The sequence below is a fragment of the Panthera onca genome, chromosome F2 (genome assembly GCF_046562875.1).
Source record: "Panthera onca isolate mPanOnc1 chromosome F2, mPanOnc1 haplotype 2, whole genome shotgun sequence".
Lineage (NCBI taxonomy): Eukaryota > Metazoa > Chordata > Mammalia > Carnivora > Felidae > Panthera > Panthera onca.
In genome coordinates, this window is record NC_138356.1 from 78675409 (window position 1) to 78694993 (window position 19585).

Consider the following 19585-nt stretch of genomic DNA (forward strand, 5'->3'; position numbering starts at 1 on the left):
GCCAGCAGTTATTATCTTATTTCTGCCTTCAATGCCACTGGCAGAAACTCAAAAGGCCACTCACAGAATCCAGCCCCAAAGCATGAGGCCACCCTCCTCTATTTTAGAAGTTCCAGGGGCCCTGGAGGCCCGGCCTCCACATCAACTAAAGGCGAGTAACTGTGCTTCTCTTTGCGATATTTCTAAAATGTTTCATCAGTGGTTTGCATTTTTCCTCACACGTTTTAGACCATTCTCAGTTGCCTCTGAGGAAATTTGTTAAAAATATTAAGACTACCGTGCCTCCCCCGACCGTTATCCACAGTTTTGCTTTCTGTGGTTTCCATCACCTGCGGTCAACCGCGGGGTGGAAACATGATCCCCGCAGTAGCCCGAACTCTCTGTCATGGTGCCTGTGTCAGCCTCCTTGCTACATCTCGCGACGTAGGCCTTTGATCATCTCCCATCGTCACAAGAAGGTGAGTGCCATAGGATGTTTTGAAAGAACACATTCCCTAACTTTCATTATGGTATTGTTATAATTGTTTCATTTTGTTATTAGTTATTGTTGTGAATCTCACACTGTGCCTGATTTATAAATTAAATTTTATCAGCGGTACGGACGCACAGGGAAAAACACACTGCACACAGGGTTTGTGCTACCAATGGACTCAGGCATCCACTGGGTGTCTTGGGACAGATCCGCTGCCGAGAAGGGTATATACAACTGTGATCTGGAGAGATACCAGGATTTCAGGGCCTCATTAGATACTGTTTAGAGGCAAATCCTTTTACAAACACATCTTCCTTTAGGACGTATTTTTTTTTCCTTTTAAAACGTCAGTCTTCCACGCGTGTGGCCTTTGAAAAGATTAAATGAAAAAAAAAGTGTGTTGATCTTCACATGCGTTAGCACACACTTTATGAAAAGGGCATGAAAAGCTGATGCTGCTGCAAAGATTATGAATCTTTTTATATCTTTTATAATTGTAAATTACAGCATGGTCCAGGAAGGGGGCCTCTCATGCTACAAAGAACGGTGAGGGCAGAGAAGGGACGGCCAGAGCACGACCCAGAAAGCGGGCGAGCATCCCATCAGACGCGCGGCCGGCCCTGGGGTCTGAGACAAGGAGCGTGCCGTGGAAATCTTTCTGAGTCACCTGTAGCCGCCCATCCCCCACCAGATGCCCATCCCCAGGCAATTTAATCCAGGCAGACGTTCTGCTGAGGTAAGAACTCCAGTTTTCGGCCTGGCATGATCCCTGCTACGTGTTCCAGGAAAATGATCCCATTAAGCATGAAAATCGGCATTTCTTCGGCAAACAGGGAGGGTCACCCAGGAGGCAGGCTTCTGTCCTGCTGTGAGAGTATCTCACTGGCATGAGCTCCCCACCCCGGGGCCTCACCTCTGCACGGGAACTTAGACAAGTCATGTGAAATCTCTGAGCCTGAGTGTTCACATCCGGTAGATGGGCCCACAGGGTCTTTTCAGAGCTGTTGCTTAGGAACAAAGGAGGACCATCTCAGAGAGATGTGCATTCTTTCAACACACTGGGATCAAGTACACAGAACCACTCAAGGCACCAGGGACACAGAGACAACTGAGCCATGGCCCTTAGGCCCTCAGAAGACACAGCTCAGAAAGGAGAAAGCCAGGTCACAACGGGTTCACGAGGATAAGTGCCATGATGTAAAGATGCACAGAGAAGTCTATGACCCACACGGGCAGCCTGTCTGGACCTGGCCAGATCAAAGGACTCAGAGCTCAACCCTCAGCAGCTTACAGCCTCAGGCAAGACCTTAATCTCACTGTGCCTCAATTTCCCCAAATGGAAATTACTTTGGAGCCTGGCCTATGATGTTTAGTAAGTACAAGCTATTATGATAAGGAAGAAACCCTTTAAAAATGCCGTGGACATGGCAGGAGAGAAAGGATGAGCCCCTTGCACTGACGAGTGCAAGGCTGTGAACTTCTCCAGGGTCTCCCAGCCTCCAGGAGGCAGAGGGAAGGCCAGACGCCCCACCTCTGACTCACGCATCACAGCAAATGCAGCCCCAGCCAGCTGGCCGCCTGATGTTTAAAAGCATTTTCTTCCCTTCAGTGTGGAAACCAAAATGGACCGTACGTGTTTATTTTTTTCATGTGTCAAGACAGTGCAAATAGAAACACCCCACGCAATGCTGAGTTCCTGTTATCCTCAAGGTTCTGTGCCCCTCTTTAGCAGCATCTGAGAACGCAGGCGTGATGGCATACAAGGTTTCACAACCTCGTAAAAGGCTAACAGACAAACTCGGGCAGAGGCCCCCCAAGCACCAAACACAAGGAAGCACCAATACCCCAAACCGTGTGAAGCTCTGGGCCCTTGGGGGCAGGTCCCGGGACACTCACCCAGGAGCAGAGTGTGTGGCCACAGTGGACGGAGGCTCGCCTCTCCCTCCACCTTCGCGGACCCCTGAGTGGGTGCGTACTCGTGCGTGCATGTGTGCGCCCGGACGGCCCACCTGTCACCTCCACCTGATGAGCTCCCAGGCTTACAGGTCCAAGCAGCAGCTCCAGGAAGCCCCTCCTGAACGGCCATGCCTACCCACCCCCCCCACCACCGCCCACAACACAAGCCCCAGCTGGCTGTGTGCAGGCCGTAGTGGCCCGTGATGTTCTAGAGGCACAACTCTCCTTCAGGTTAGACTCTGAGCTCTTTAAAGGAAGGGACGGCCATCAGGCCTGGGTGGGTCCCACAGAGGAGCCTGCAGGGGGGAGGGCTGCAGTGAGGGGACCGCACCCCCCCCCACCCCTACTGCAGAGGAGTGCTCTATTTACCCTCCCTGAAGCCTCAGCATAAACAGGAGAGGAGGTGACTGCAAGCCTCCGGGCCCCCACCGAATGAGTCAAGGCTGGCATTTCAGGCGCGGCCGCCGCACTGGGCCTCCGGCTTCGCCGGCGCCCGTCCTTAGCTTCCCAAGTGCGGTGGTGACTCAGCCCACGTCTGTGTTCTCACTGACCACCCACAAGATCTGCAAGCCTTCTCGACTTTCTCACACACGCGTGGGTGCCCTCCTCCAGCCACCCTCCCAGCCAAAATAGAAAGCCGAGCAGGGACAGGAGAAGGAGGGCCCGAGAAGCAGTGTGAAGCCGTATTTCCGAGGCTCCCAGCACCAAGAGCAAGGGGACACTCAGTCTGCCCTGCGCTCCGTGAGCCAGTCAGGTGCTACTCGTCCCTCCTCCCCCTGTGGGGCCGCAGGTACCGCCGGGGGCGCGGATCCCACTGGGGAAGACCCCTGGTGGCTTCAGACCCACAGAGCTGGAGGAGCCTCACAGGGCAGTGAGCCTGACTCCTCCTCTTAACAAAAGAGAAAACTCAGGCCACACAGGGTACGGAGAAGACGCTCCGTGCAGGGGAGTAGCAAAGCCAGGGCCCGAACTGTGACTGCCACAACGCCCATGCTTTATGAGCTCCTGGTGCCAGTCCCTTTGTTTTCTTGGTCCTCTATTTTCTCATCTAGGAATAGGGCTAATAAGCCTTTCCTCGCAGGGCTAGTGTGAGAAAGTGAAGAACTTATCGCTACGGTACCTGGCATACAGAAAACACTCAAAGTAGCTGCTACTATGTTTAACGTTATTTTCAGGGCGACAAAAAGCACCCCAAAGAGAGTAATTCAGAGAAACAAGAACTCTTCTGTTCAAGGTTAGAAATAGTCTTCCCTGGGTGCATGGGTGGCTCAGTCCATTAAGCGTCCTACTTCGACTCAGGTCATGTCTCACGGTTCGTGGGTTCAAGCCCCATGTCGGGCTCTGTGCTGAATGCTCAGAGCCTGGATCCTGCTTCCGATTCTGTGTCTCCCTCTCTCTCTGCCCCTCCCCACTCATGCGCTCTCGCTCTCTCTGTCTCTCTCAAAAATAAATAAAACATTAAAAAAAAAAGAAACAGTCTCCCTTAAAATGAATGGAGGGGTTTCATTTCATATTCAACATTTCCTTGAAAACTTGCCCTGCAGGCATGATCTAGAGAGAAGGTGTCCCAGGACGGTAGAGAGGAGTCCAAGAGGGATTCCCACGGACGGAGAGTGTGGGGACAGGGCAGGTGCAGGCATCAGTCTGGACGTGTCTACTCTCGAGGGCCAGATGGAATCCCAGGACCGGCAAAGTTCGTGACCTTGAACGACCACAAAGAGTATCCTCATCCCTCCCAACCACAGAAACGCCCCCTTGGGCACCGTCGTTGTCTATTGATCCAAACATCAATGAGGCTGATGCTCTCTCTCAGCTCCAGTATCAATGATTCAGATCCAGGAGCCCGGAAGCCCAGAGGAACCCAGAGTCCATGCTGCTACTTGGACTCAGGGTCTGGAAAGCCAGACTCGCTGTGTTTGCAAATCCCAACCAGTGTGTATTTCTCTGTAAAGCCAAGGCCAGTGGCTGAACGTAGTAGGGCCTCAGTTTTCCTCATCTGCAGAAAGCACGCGTGTCTCTTAGGGGACCGGAGACTGAGGGCCATAAGTGCGATCCACACACAGGAAGTATTCGAGCCAGCCGATGTGCAGGTGGGCGGGCTATCAAGCATTCTGTGTTTCTATTTTCCCAGGGATCCCTATTATTTACTTAAAAACACATGAGAATGGCTGTATTAGAACACGGAGGCAGGGGGAAGGAAGGCGGCGAGAACACCGTGGTCCTGGATGCCCCAACATTTACTTTGGAAGGCCCTGCCATTTCAAGACACCTTCTGTGCAGAGGCTGGCCACTGGTCCCCTCCTCCGCCATCACCTCCCTGGACACTCGCCTGGTGGACACAAGCCTCCACACTGGTGTCCCTGCTTCTCTTCTTGGTCCCTGCCCCCAGTGTCCCTTCTCTTCTCAGCAGCATGAGGGATGGGGGTCTTTCTAAGAAGTCAGCCCCCTCACGTCACCCTCCGGTGGCCTCTCAGCTCCTCATCAAAGCCATGGCCAGCACGCCCCATGCGCCCTGCCTCCTGGCTCTACCTTGAGTAATTCACTTTCCTTAAGATGCCCTTGCACACAGGCCCCTCGCTGTTCTGCAAAGCCACCGAGCTGGGGTCCACGTGAGGACTGCCTCAAAGGTTCTCTCTGAAGCCTGCCAGGGGCTGGCCCTCACCCTTCCTCCTAGTCTCAGCTCAAATGTCATTTTCACAAGGAGCCTTTCACTGCCTCCCAGTTCCTCGATAGCACGTCACCGTCTTTTATTGTATGTGAAGCAGCACCCCTCACCGCAGGACCCTTCCCTCCCTCCGGGAGGGCAGGCTCTCATCGACTCCCAGGGGCTGCTGTGTCCCCAGGGGCAGCAGAGGGCTTGACCAGGAGACAGCCCTGCATACATCTCTACTGAATGAACCAAAGGTCAAAATCGAGCAGAGTCCTGAAGAAAGTACAGGATTTGGGAACTGAGGGCTGAGAAAAGACATGCTTACAGCAAAGGGGACAGGGGAGGTCTGGGGGGAGGGGAGCAGAACTTTTGCAAAAGCTATGAGACTGGATACTTGATCATTTTATCCCACTTAAATTTTCCTTTTTTTATGTTTATTTATTGACAGAGCACACGTGGGGGAGGGGCAGAGAGAGGGGGACATCAGCGAGCCTGATGAGAGGCTTGAACTCACAAAACCCGAGATGGTGACCTGAGCTGGAGTCAGACGCTCAACGGACTCAGCCACCCAGGCGCCCCTCCACTTAATCTTCAAAACCCAATCTAACAGATCATTGTAAAAATGTCCATGTTTTCTGGGAGGAAATTGAAGCCAAGGGGTGGCCCCACAGCTACTAACTGTCAGGACAGCCCCACAACAGCAGCATGGGCTGGGCTACGGGATTTCAGCCGCAAGAAGGATGATAAACATCCCAGAAAACAGACCCAGGGTCCTGTGGCGCATCTGAGGAGGGGCAGGGGGAGGCTGGAAAGAAGGCCCTGGAAGAAAAGGACAGTAGAAGACCCAGCCACGTTCGGGATTTTGTCAGTTACCTTCAAGTGTGATACAGAACGAACTTCAAGTACAAACCTTCGTACTGGCTTGGACATTAATCTTTACAAGATGACAATGAACGGCCTGTTTTGGTGGCATGAATTAATCATGAACTGATGCTTTTTAAATTTTAAAAACAATCTTCCCTTTATAAATGTCTCAGCAAAAGGTGCTCGGGCCACCTCCCTGGTCACGAGGAGCCCACTGGTTCATTCAATCATTCAGCAATTATTCGTATTAACTCAAGGGTGTCACTGGACACCAGGGAGGCACAGATGCATAAAGTGGGAGTTGAAGGAAGGGAAAGGAGACACCAGGTAATCATTATACACTACAGCGAGGACTCTAAGGTGACTGCACAGGAAGCCTGCCCCAGGGCCGTGGGGTGGTCCAATCACTTCTGTGCCTGGTGACTAGTCGGGGAGAGGAGACTGCCTTACGGGACCCATAAAGGCTGAGCAAGTATGAAATGCACCCCGTGGTGCTTATCCCCCACTCAACTTGACATATTTTGGCATATACAAAGTGTTATTTGACATTCAGGAATTAAGGACGCACGGTACACAGTTCCATGAACATTACATACAGTTGCATAGACAAGCCGAGCATCATAGGGGAGGCTGAGTAGGGAGCACAGAGGTGACAACAGAGGTGTTAACAGAACCAGACTTTCCAAGGGAGGTGGGACCCAGGCTTCACAGGATCTGTACCTCTGTTCCTCTCCGCCCAGCCTCCCGTGGCCCTGCACAGAGCCCGGAGCCTCCGGCTTCCTTATGCTCTGTGGGCCGGGGCCAAGTGAGTCTGTCCACAAATGGAACTTTGGAGAGAGACAGACAGAGAGAAGAAAATGCAGTCTGAGATATATCTACCTCTCTATCCCACCTTCCTTTCTCTTCTCCTTTTCCTTGCTGTCCCCCGAAACCAACAGTAACAAGGCAGAGATGAAATGGTCCCTTGGATGCCAAGGGACCAGGTCCTCAAGGTCCCCATCAGACTTGAGCCAGGCCACACCCTCAAGCTGCTGCCAAGAAAGCTGTTCCTGATAATTTTTTTATGTTTATTTATTTTTAGAGAGAAAGAGAGAGAGTATGGGAGGATCAGAGAGAGAGGGAGAGAAAGAATCCTAAGCAGACTCCATGCTGTCAGCACAGAGTCCAACTTGGGGCTTGGTGGCCCCCTGGTGGCCCGGCTGTTCTGCCTCTTGGAACCAGGCCCACAGTGGGCTCTATGCAGCACAACCCCACTGAATCCTAACGTGCCCTGTGAGGTCAGTGCTGTTATACCCCTATTCCCTTGGGGGGGTAACTGAGGATCAGGGGTGATGTGACTTATCCAGTATCAGAGTCAGCGACCGGCTTGTGAACCACCATCACCCAAGCCCCCATTTTCTTTCCCCAGACTCCTAAAATACCTCCCCAAGTGATCTGTCTGCTTCCTCCATTCTCCACCCAGAAACCAGAAGGTCTGTTCACATAAAAATCTACTCCTAGAATCCCCTGCTGTAAAAGCCCATCGGTTTCCCTTTCACCTTTCAGCAAAATCGAGTCCCTCTAAAGATGTACAAATGCCTGACAAGCACATGAAAAGAGGGTCAACGTCACTGGTCACTAGAGAAATGCCAATCGAAATCGCAATGAGGTCACCTGCACTAGGCTGGCTATAAACAACAAGCAAATAACTGAAACAAGTACTGGCAGTAATGTGAACAAACGGGAGCCCCTGCACATCGCTGTGGGAATGACAACAGTCACTGGAGAAACAGCTCGCAGCTCCTTCAGGAGATGACCCAGAACGACACTGGACCCCAAAATTCCACTCCTGGCTATGGAGCCCCGAAAATTGAAATGAGCATTCAAACAAAATTTGATTCCTAAATGTTCACAGCAGAATTATTCACAATAATCAAAAGGTAGAGGGGCACCAGGGTGGCTCAGTCGGTTAAACATCTGACTTTAGCTCAGGTCATAATCTCGTGGTTCGTGAGTTCAAGCCCCACATTGGGCTCTGACAGCTGACAGCTCAGAGTCTGGAGCCTGCTTCGGATTCTGTGTCTCCCTCTCTCTCTGCCCCTCCCTGCTCGTGCTCTTTCATAAATAAATAAACTTAAAAATTTTTTTAAAAGGTAGAAATGAATTAAATTTCTCTCAACTGATGAAAAGACAAACAAATATGGTCTTTCCATATTGTGGAATACTACTCAGCCATGAAAAACAAACCTTTAATGCTATGCTAAGTGAACAAGCCAACACAAAAGGCCCGTGTTTTATATACATAATTTATAAGAAGTATCCAGAATAGGCAAAGCCATAGAAACAGAGAGCAGATCAGTGATCTCCAAGGACTGGAGAGGGGAATGGGGAAGGAGCACTAATGGGTGTAGGATTTCCCTTTGCGGCGATAAAATGTTCTGGGACAAGACAGCAGCAGTCTCTGCACAATACTGTGGACGTGCTGAATGCCCCTGAATTCTATACTTCGAGATGGAAAAACATGGTGAATTGTATGTTCTGTGTATTTTACCACAAAAAAAAAAAAAGGGACCAAATCCCTCTCCTTCATTCTCTTCTGAACCTTCTCTCCCTGAACAATTTAGCCCCAAATCCAGTAGAGGACCCCAGCACGTAGCCAGCTAAGATAAGGATGCCCTATTGTAATGCTCCACATTGCACTTTTCACTCTATTTCTATCGTCTTATTTATTCATCTCCTTAACGTGTGCACGCACCCGCTGCGATAACCCTGGTCTACCTTGTTCTCCATTTGGCACGGCCAGACACAGCAATTAAAAAGACAACAAGTAAGGCGAAATGAGGGACATACTTGCACTAAAAAAAAAAAAAAAGATGGGCTATTTCTTTGTTTATCTGAAATTCAGATTTAACGGGGCTTCCTATATTTCATCTGGCAGCCCTATCTCACAGGTATACCCCGGTGAAGAGGAAATATTTGTGAAAATCTGAATGAAGACATAATTCCTAGTCCGCTACCCTGTGCTCACGAATGACGAACTCAGTCACTGTGCATGTGCGTGCCGATCACTATAATACTCCAGGGTGCACAGAAGGCAGAACGAGGACAGGAAGGTGGCAAGGTGGCCGTATCTGGATCTGCCCCCTTCCCTTTCTGTCCTGGCCCCTCCACAGCAGTAGGTGTGGCACTGGGGACAGCAAATAAGTGATGTGGAACCTTCAGAAATCTGCACCTGGAAGGGGAAGCCAGGGAAGGAACAGTGATGACAGGGTCAGGGCCACCTGGGCAGGCAGAGAAGGGGAGTCACCCGCAGAGGGACCTTCCCAGGATCCAGACTGTCCAGCAGGATTTTAGAAGGTGGGATGAGCAAGGGAGAAAGGGGATGCAGAAGACCACTCCAAAACCAAAGAGCACTTGCTCCCAAGCTTCAAGGCCATCCCCCACCAGCCCCCGCCCCTCCCACCACCCCCTGCAAGCCGGCAACCCTGTTCTCGCCTAGCTGACCTCCTTCTCTCTCGTCTCAGAGTCACAGGATTTGAGGAAATACTGGTTGTCCCGATCCCTTGCAGCGAATGTCTCCTGGACTGTGGGTGTCATTATTCCCATCTTATGGGTAAGGATCTAGTGCTCTGAACCACCCGCCCCCCCCATGCAAGACTGGCCCCTCCCAAGCCTCACCTCCAGCACCAGCCCCCTTCTCCACCCCGTCAACCTCTCTACCCACCAGCATCACAGAGACCCTACTGGCTTCCAGAATATTCAAGCTGTTTCATAATTTCCTCCAGCCTAGCTTTGTGTAGACTATCCCTCTGCCTGGATCTAACCTCATCAACTCAGCAACCTCCCGCTTTCCTTCCAGAAGGACTCACCTGCCAGCTGCTTCTGAAACCAAGCAGGCTAGCTAGCAGGCCCTCAGTCCCCTCCCTGCTTCAGCCGGATCACCGCCTGCTCATTATGGTTGTTACTGTAACAATCACATTAGCTAATATCTGCTGAGCGGAGTCTCCCTGCGTGTCAGGCCCCACAATCAACGCAATCTTCCCAAAAAGCCCAGGCGGTAAGTACTACTGTAATGATCCCTATTTTGCACATGAGGCACAGACAGGTTAAGTAACTTGCCTGAGGGTCACACAGCTAAATAAGCAGTAAAGCCCAGATTATAATCCTCCGTTATAACCGAGGCAGTGTGGTGGTGGTCCCAGCTCCTCTCAGCGACCCTGCTAAGCCTGTGCCTCCAGTAGGCAGGGCTCAGGGAGGGAGGAGGTGCACCTGTCTCACCAGCCCCACCGCCTAGCCCAGGAGGGAGCACGAGGGACAGGGGGCCTGGTGAATAGGACTGCATATTAATTGATTAATTGGATGGAACTACATAACATATGGAAAACACTTTGCATATCGACTGTCACACATTCAAATAGGCTTGGGATTTAACCATCTCATTTGAATAAATGTTTGCCTTTCCTGATTTTCAAACTGTCTTTGCAAACTACTCTTCAATGTGGCCTCTGGCCCAGGAGCCCCCCCCCCAAACTTAGCTTCCGCTCCCAAGTGGTGTGGACCTAGGTAGGGCCTGCTTCACGGAGCTCCCTAGGCCAGAACACTAAGTAGCACTTTGCTGTGTGTGAAAACATTAGCTAATTAGAGTAATTCTCACTAACGTGTGAATGAAGCCAACAGGTGGCAGGAGCAGGGAGGGAAATGCATTTTAAGGAAGGAGCCACACAGATTCATTGCGTGAGCCTGATCTTTCACCAGAACATTCCTCATCAGCCAGTCCCCCTCCTGCACCTTCTCGAAGACACAGAGCCAACCCCAGAGACTCCCCACGAGGAGTCTCTTCCTCATGCTAACTGCTCTACCCCCCTTCTTCCCTTCCCCAGGCCTCTTGGAAGGAATTAGAAACTACCTCCCAGACTGTGCTCTGAATGTATTCCTTATTAAGTGTTTCTTCATCACCAGACTAATAAACAAGGTTAACTCCTGACCCTGCAGGACTTCTCAGAGACTTGAAGCAGTATTTCACATAGCAATATTTAGTGTCAATCTCCAAGGTGGGAATACTCTCTATGACAGTGATTTAGTCCAAAACAAGTATTTGGAGAGTGTGCTATGTGCCAAGAACAGGGTTGTCTATAAACAATGAACTTACTTGCTAAAACTTAGCTTACCTGCTGGAGGGGCAGATGTACTAGCAGAAAATCGCCTTTCGCCTGAAAGGATTATTTTGATTTCGGTGTGAGGTCCTCTGCATGGAGGAGAACCTCAGTGGGTGTCCCCAGGCTTCACCGTCGGGCAGTTGACTCTCCAGCACCCACTGAGCACCCCCTCTCCCACCCTCACGCTTTTCTCCCCTGCAGTATCTCTTTGGGTGTCTCTGGAGACTCTGGTGTCCTTGGGAGATAAGCACCCAGATAATACTGTTGGATGGATGGACGGAGGGATCAAGAGATAGATGGACAGATGGACAGATGGACAGACGGAATGACGTAAGAGCCAAAGTTCCGACCAAGGATTTATAACACCCATGTTTGGAAGCCATATCTTCCGTGGGCACACCACACTCCTGTGACCCAGCCGTGCACCCTCTGAGGCTCGGTCTCCTTTATGACATGGGGAGTTGGGCCAGGTGATGGGCCAGAGGACAGCGCCCCGGAGCCCCAGGGACCGTGGCCCTTTGGCAAAGAAGGCCTGGGGCTGCCACATCTGTTCTCCAACAGAAGACAGACACGGAATTTACTGCGTGCAATCTCCTGATATCAACTGTTGGAAATGACTCAGTGGTTCTCAAAACCATCTGCAGCACAAACAAAACCCATCTGCGGAGCGTGTTCATCCCAGGGGCCCGCAGCTCAGGAGCTGGGGACTGGATAAGAACAAGCCACATGCCAAGAATCGGGCTATGAGCGCCATCACATCCACTCGCTCCACCTCCCATCAACTCTGGGCACGGCTACTATGATCCCCATTTCACAGATAAGGGAGTAGAGGTTCAGGGAGGCCAAGGGACTTCTCCGTCACCAGAGAATGGAGTTGGAGGAGGTGACCTGGAAAGCCCTCCTTCTGTGGAGGGCAGACGCCCACGGAACCCGCCCGTGGTCCCCGTCCTTGGCGCGGGCTCTCCCTGGACCCCACAGCAGCCCCGCGATGGTCAGTGTTGCCGTCTTCCTGAGGAGTTCGCTGAGGTTCAGTCTGGCCACCATGGCCCAGGTCCCGGCGCCACTGAATGGTGGAGACAGATCCTAACTCGGGTCTATGCGGTGGGAAACAGCGGGGCTGGAGTGAGGCTACCCCTGTACACGCTTCACCTAATTTCCTGAGAGATGGGGGTGCACACAGCCACGTAAGGTAAACCACTTAATGGGTCTGGGTACAGCTGGGTCACCGTGTCCCTTCTCAAGACTTTTGTTTGCCTCTGTATCTCTGCCCCTCCCCACCTGCTCCACACAGACGCACACACACGCACGCGCACAGCACCCCCACTGACCCAGCGGGATGCTCCTGATGCAGGGAGTTCATCCCTCTGCTTTCTCTATGCCGCCCACGCCTTCCAGAAAAACACGTCCCAACCCCAAGTGCCATTCATCTAACAAGGCTGCAGTTACATTAACTATACTTAAATGTCTCCACTTGTACATAAATTTGCCTGCACGGCCCTGCCGTTACCTCTGCCCCCCAGCCCCCCTCACGGTCTCCGGTCTTCTGAGGAATTCCCCTGCAGAACCACCAGCCCCGAAATAGAAGGAGCCTGGCGGAGAGGCGGTGCTCCTCTCCCCGTCGGAAGCTTGGCCCCTACTTGGCAGAGCAGATGCACTCTGCTCCGAGCGAGGAGACCGGCGGAAACCAAAGGAGCCCCCGGAGGGCCAGACACGGCTGACTCTGCATTCGTGCCCTGCCACTTATCAGCTGGGTGACCTTGCTGCGGACCCCCGACCTCCTCAAGATTCGGCCCCACCAGATTCTAGGGTTTGGATGTGGGCAGGTGTGAGGAGGGATCTCATCTTTCTACTGGGTCCTAGGTGGGTGTCCTTGGAAGCAGGTCTCATTTACACAGCAAACGTTTACTGAGCACATTATGTGCCAAATCATGTGCTCGGCACTGGACATTTGAACGTGACAGAGAACTGTTGATCGCGGTGCTTTGGGGGCAGAGAGCAGAGAAATTCTGGACTCACGAAGATCTTGATTTTAACCACACTGCCACTTAACAAAAAGATGACTTTAGTGGCACCTCATTCTCATTATCGGCAAGGTGAGAACAGAAATCCCCTTTTCACGTGGGGAAGGATTAAAACAACGCACGTGAAATCCCCACCACGGTCTCCGGGTTCCAGCCTGGGCTCCACAGAGCAGTACAGTTATTCTGCGGACGTCCCAACAACAGGACTCGGGGCCTCAGGGCTGCAATACCGGCTTACCTGCTGTACGTTCGTGTCCTTTAGTCTTTCTGTTTACGGACCTGAGTCTACCCATCCGTGCAATGAAAGGGCAGCTCTGGGGCCAGACGTGCAGCGGGAGTCGGCCCTGCCCCTTCCTGGCGCAGCGACCTGGGCTGCGGAACCCGGGAGGGCTCCTCCAGCTGGTGCCCTCCCACCAACAAGTGTGAGCCCTGTGCATGCCCCTGACTGGGCGCTGTCCATCAGGGAAGCACAGGGGTTAGCGTGCGAGGCTCAGGATAAGGAAGAAAAGGGACAGAGTGTGGACAGTGGCAGCTGTGCTGTGTAGGCCACGTGAAATAGCATAAACCCATCCTCTTCTCTTTTTTTAAGTTGATTTACTTATTGTTTGAGAGAGAGAGAGAGCACGCACACGCGAGAGGGGCAGAGGGAGGAGAGAGAGAGAATCCCAAGCAGGCTCTGCACTGTCAGCACAAAGCCCGATGCAGGGCTTGAACTCACGGACCGTGAGATCGTGACCTGAGCTGAAACCGAGTCGGACGCTTAACGAGTGAGCCCCCCGGGCACCCCAAATGGTTTCATCAAGTAATCTCTATGCCCAATGGGGGGCTCGAGCTCACAACCCCACGATCGAGAGTCACACGCTCTACTGACTGAGCCACCCAGGTGCCCCAATTTTTTTTATTAAGCAATCTCTATGCCCAGTGTGGGGCTCGACCTCACAACCCCATGATCCAAAGTCACAGACTCTACCAACTAAGCCAGCCAGGTGCCCGAGTATAAACTCATTGTATGACTGTATTCAGGTGTCACCTAACCTCCTGAGTTCCCAGGACACAGGGACGCGGTGGGGAGGATGAAGAGGGGGCTAGACCGTGAGCTGGTCGCCTGTCCTGTCTTCCCAGCATCCAACACCACCAGCCCCTACACACTGTTAGTGAAGGTTCAGTAAATATTAGTGGATGGATGCATTCATTTATTTACTTAAGGCTCAGGGCAACTTTGTGTGTAACCATTCCTAGTAGTGGGGATGTGGAGACCCACGGCCTGTGTCGCCCCACCTTCTCCCCCACCATCCACCCCCCCACGCTCGGAGAAACCTCGTCCTCGTCTGGAGCCTCAGGGCCACGTACTCGGCTCACCCTGTGTCCCTGCCTGCCACTGTGCGGTGAGCCCCTGGCTGCCCTCTCCCCGGAGCTGCTCCCGAGGCAGCACCTGCTTCCTCTGCAGAGGACACACGTGGGCACACGTGGCTCATTCCACGGGCCACGAAGCACACACGTGGCCCTCGCATTTATCCACGGGGCACACGTGGCTCATTCAGTCACGCGGCCAGAGAGGCCCAGGAGACAAGCTAAAGGTGTGGAAAAAGAGGCTTCCTTGACCAACCTGCCTGAAACCCCAGCCAACGTGTGCTGAGCTGGGCTGTACAGTCACCCAGGTAGGAGAGCAGAGCAGTTAGCCACCTGACCGGGTGATGGGTCCCGATCCTGTGCTGCCCGAGATCAGCGCACTGCTTCGGTTCAGCCGGACTCCACGAGCATCTGTGAGCCTGCACGGGGCCCTGCCACGCGTGTCCAAGAGCGCTGGAAAAACTGGACCAGCGTGCAAAGCCCAGCCCCACAACATGGGCGCATCTCAAAAACATTATGCGAAACGAGAAAAGCCAGACACGGGTCACGGGTCATCCAATTCCACTCCCAGAAGATGTTCGGAACAGGTCAATCCTTAAAGTCAGCAGTTTGTGGCTTCCACGACGTGGCGAGAAGCGGGAGTGGCGGCTGCCACATGGATCCAGCCTCTCCTTCTGCGAGGATGAAGCCGTTCTGGAACTGGACCAAGGTGATGCCGCACAGCTCAGGGAACATGCTGAATAAACCCTTCAAACCCTAGCTTTTATGTTATGTCAGCCTCACTCCAGTGAAAACATACAATCCCCAATATGACACATGCTTGTATTATGCTACTCTTGCATGCAATAGCTCAGTAAAAATTAATTCTTTCACTCTGAAAAAAACTTAACTATGATATTATTCTGTCTCTTCTCTGTCTTCAAGGCTGCCCGTCCCTCCTCGGGCTCCACTTCTTGGTTCAGATGTGCCCGGACTACATCTCCATCTCCCACAGGACAAGAGCTCCGGAAGTTTGATCCGGGGCTCACGTCCCCAGAACATCTTTCTCTGAAGACCAGACACACTTGGGGCTTTCAGCCTCAGAGACGAAAGAGGCGTGGCCATCGCTTGCCCATAGCGGCCCTGGCCCACCTGCGGGGAGGCTCACGGTCTGCCAAGCTGGGGCGACCACCCCCGTCCCGTGGGCACTGCCTCCATTCTCCCAACATGAGCAAGTGTGCCCCAGCCTCTGGTGCCCTTGCGCATCCTCTCCTTGGGTGCTGGAGCTCCCTGGACTTAAACCTCAACAGGCAATCTGTTCTGCCCCTCCCTCCCAGCCCCCAGACTATGCAGACTCAGGGGCGGCCACGGTTCCTCAGCCAGCTCTTAAGGCCCGTGTGACACTGGGTGAGCCGCTTCGTACCTTCTGTAAAATGGGGACAATGCCACGACGCAGTGCCAGTGGGGGCGAAGAGTAGGCATATACCCACTTGGGGGGTGGGGTGCTCCCAGGGGGTCCGTGCAGGTGGAGAGGCCCAGGAGAGAAAGGAGGCAATGACTGGTTTTTCAAGGATAGGAGGATGCATCTGTAGCCAAAAGGATGCTGCTAAAAATAGCATTTCTTCTATGGATGATTTCACATTAAATCTGCCCGACTTCCATGTCAGAACCTTCCTACCTCCCTTCCCCGCCCCTGCTAGCCTCAGGTAACCCGGGACAGATGCTCACAGCACGTGGAAGAGTGAGCCACAGGTTTTAAGAAAAACCAGCCAAGTTCAGAGTCGGTGGAGAAAGGAGTCCGGCTGACCAACCTGCAGACCCACCACCAGGGCGTGGAGAGGCTTGTTCAAGAGACATTAGGAGCTCCTACAGCGGGGTTGGGGCTGGGAGAGGCGGTGCAGGGAGCAGGGTGTGGGTGGGGGACATCCTCTCAAAGCGGAGACCTTTCAGTAAGTAATCATAACGCAGCATGTTGGTGCGATGGTTGTAAAAGGATGTAAATGCTGAAAAGCCTAAAAGGATGTAAATGCTGAAAAGCCGTGGGAAGTAGCCAGAACTCCTATTGACACGTCAGCGGTCAAACCCCAAGAGAAAGCCGTCAAAATGCCTTGTCTTCGATGCCTGCTCAGTCCCCACCCCAACCCAGCCCTGCCGCCAGCCTCGACTCCCCCGAATACACAACACAGTACATTATCTGACAGACGCTTTCTCGAACTTTGACTAGGAGAATAATAAACACCTGTTATGAGGACATGAACGCATACCCCCCCACCCCAGACGCTGGAACAGAGATCATTCTACCACAACACCTTGTTATGGATATTTAGCCTGTCTCCTCATTAATCAAAGAATAATGGAAATAATAACTTTTTTAAAACACCAAATTAAGGCTGTCATTTCATAGCATCATCTTAATTAACCTGTGTGTCCTTATTTTCCGGGAATGTCCTGTCAACGTCTAGTGTCCCAGTACTTATTAATAGCATCACCATCAGGGCTCAGAAGTGGTTGCATACGAACGAGACCATATATGATCACCGTACCCACAGCAACACCCTAAGGTATGCCTTCTTACTGCGGCCCCTTTACAAGTGAAGCTATGGGGCTTGCACAGATTATGTCACCTAAGTGGCAGACCAGGATTCAAATTTGGTCTCAAATAGAGGCTGAGCTCTAATCTCAACCCGAACATTTCCTCTCTAAATGAGTGGTTTTTGGATAGTACCCCTTAACCCCTAAGGAGGGAGAGGCATTCCTTAGGATCCAAAAGGGAACTTAGAGACAGAATGGGGCTCAGGGGCCCCACCACCCCCACCATGGGCAGACCAAACCCCTTCTACTTTACAAAGGGGGTTGGAAGGTCTCTGCAAGAGTTCCTTGGCGGCATTGGGGGGGGGGGGATCTAGTATTGAAAAAACTGAACAAATGATTATTTCTGAGTCACCAGTACCTAGAACAATGCTGGGTCCCAGTAAATGCTTCAAAATAAATGACTGAATGAAGTATAGTCATTACCTAATAACTTCCCAGGCTAAACAACTACTTTGTTGTTTTTTTTTTAAGTTTTGAGAGAGAGAGAGAGAGAGAGAGAGAGAGAGAGAGACATAGAGAGAGAGAGGGAGAGAATGAATCCCAAGCAGGTTTCGCGCTATCAGCACAGAGCCTGATGCAGGGCTCGAACTCATGAACCTGAGATCATGACCTGAGCCAAAATCAAGACTCATTGCTTAACCGACTGAGCCACCCAGGCGCCCCAGCTGACAGCTACTTTGAACATGACTGACGTAGACCTCCAGTGACCAGTTATACTCACAGCAAAATTCACTACCGAAATACTCATGTCAGCATGACCAACCCCTCTTCACAGGGCACAAGATGGAAATACAATAAAAAGTCTTAAAACAGAAGGAAGCCTTGAGCTCACTTGGCCTTGCAGGTAAAAAGCATACCCTTGGCAAGGTTATAGAGAGAAACCATGAATATATATCATCTGTTGAAATTATCTACACATACTTTGAATTTTCCCTTAAAGCCAGCCTTTAATTAGCATGCATACTCTCTGGCCTCCTAATGCCTGTTTGTGCGTCCATTATGCTTACCCAGCACATAGACAATTTCTTATTCATTTGTCTTTCCTTTCATTCCAGAAGCCCTAGGATTTAGGTCTCGTTTGTATCTATTCCCCAGGGCTCCTGTGAGTACTTGGCACTGTGTAAAGATCCAATAAATATCAGATGGGTGAAGGGACGCTCAGGGTCAAGGAATCTCCCATGCTGGATCTCTCTAGAACCTGGGCTTTGAGTGTTTTGGAAGCATGGCAATGCTTGGCCGGGATTCTGCCCGATGTCAAAAGGAAGGCTGGCTAATGCTGGAGCCAGACGCACTCCTCAGATACCCCAGCTCACTCAGGGTGGATATAAATGTCCCAGACCAGGAGACGTAAGGCAATTCACTGCACCATTCACCCAGGGCCTCGTCCAGAATGGCAGCATGTCAACTCTCAGTTTTTGGATGGCGGGGGGGGGGGGGGGGGGGGTAGGGTACAGAGCCAGCAGTCAGAGACTGGGTGGTAGACCAGAAGCCTGGCCATGCTGTAAAGCTGAGGTCCCAGTGTCTCCCTGACTTCTCTCGTCTTAGCCTCCGACCACCACCTTTGGATGGAAGCAGGAGGAAGGGAAGAGGAGGAAGAGGAGGAGGAAGAGGAAGAGGAAGAGGAGGAGGAGGAGGAGGAGGAGGAGGAGGAGGAGGAGGAGGACTGGAAAAGATGAGTCAGGAAAAGTAGGTCAGACGCCTACTCTCCAGCAGAACCCCAAATGTGGAAGGAGCTGCCTGGTGCAACCTGAGGAACCCCCTAATTCCTTAGCACGCTGTGGCTCAGCCCTTGCTTAAACCCATGCAAGAAGGGCACCTACTACCTTCCAAGGCTGCCAACATCTTTTTTCTCCTTGGTCCATGCAGACCCTCACTCTACTCCTATGGGAAGTGACCCCTCCAAATCCCAAACTATAATATACTCCAGACATGGGACTGAAAAGTATGAGAAATATTGTCTTAGAGGAAGGGTTGAAACACCGGTTAACTATCTGCAATCTATTGTCTAAAGTTTGGTGACTTTGCATAATAAACCAGCAATCATTTCAATACCTCTGATAGAATTTCACTGTGCAGTGTGTTTAGCAAGCAACTTGGAAATTCAGGAAACTCACAGAATGCTTGGGGCCCAAAGGGAGAGCCCTTAGGGATCTTGTAATTGGGCATTTACTTACAAAATTATGAACTTGGACTCTCTTTTTTTTTTTATTTTAGAGGGGGGAGAGGGAGAGGGAGAGGGAGAGGGAGAGGGAGAGGGAGAGGGAGAGGGAGAGAGAGAGAGAGAAAGAGAAAGAAAGAGAAAGAGAAAGAGAAAGAGAAAGAGAAAGAGAAAGAGAAAAAGAGAGAGGCTCTTAAGCAGGCTCCACACTCAGTGCAGAGTCAACGTGGGGCTCTATCTAACAACCCTGGGATCATGATCCGAGCCAAAATCAAGTTAGGTGCTCAACCAAAGAGCCACCCAGGCACCCCTACGTGGACACTCTTATATGAAATATCAGTTGGTGTTACATGAAAAGTGGTTTCCATGCTCAATGAAACTTGGAAGAAAATGGGTTAAGCAGATGTC

At 51.8% G+C, this 19585-nt stretch overlaps 1 protein-coding gene across 4 annotated transcripts in view; it reads right to left on the reverse strand.

Moving 5' to 3' along the window:
- The window catches only part of FAM135B (family with sequence similarity 135 member B), a 279288-nt gene that overhangs the window by 186770 nt on the left and 72933 nt on the right, over nucleotides 1–19585 (reverse strand). Inside the window, exon 1 of one of the 4 annotated variants that reach the window (XM_078441887.2) lies at nucleotides 752–825. The exons of the other annotated variants lie outside the window; for them this stretch is intronic. The gene's annotated coding sequence lies outside the window, so the exon portion shown is untranslated. Of the gene's footprint in view, nucleotides 1–751; nucleotides 826–19585 lie in introns of those variants that run through there. 4 annotated transcript variants of the gene reach the window in all.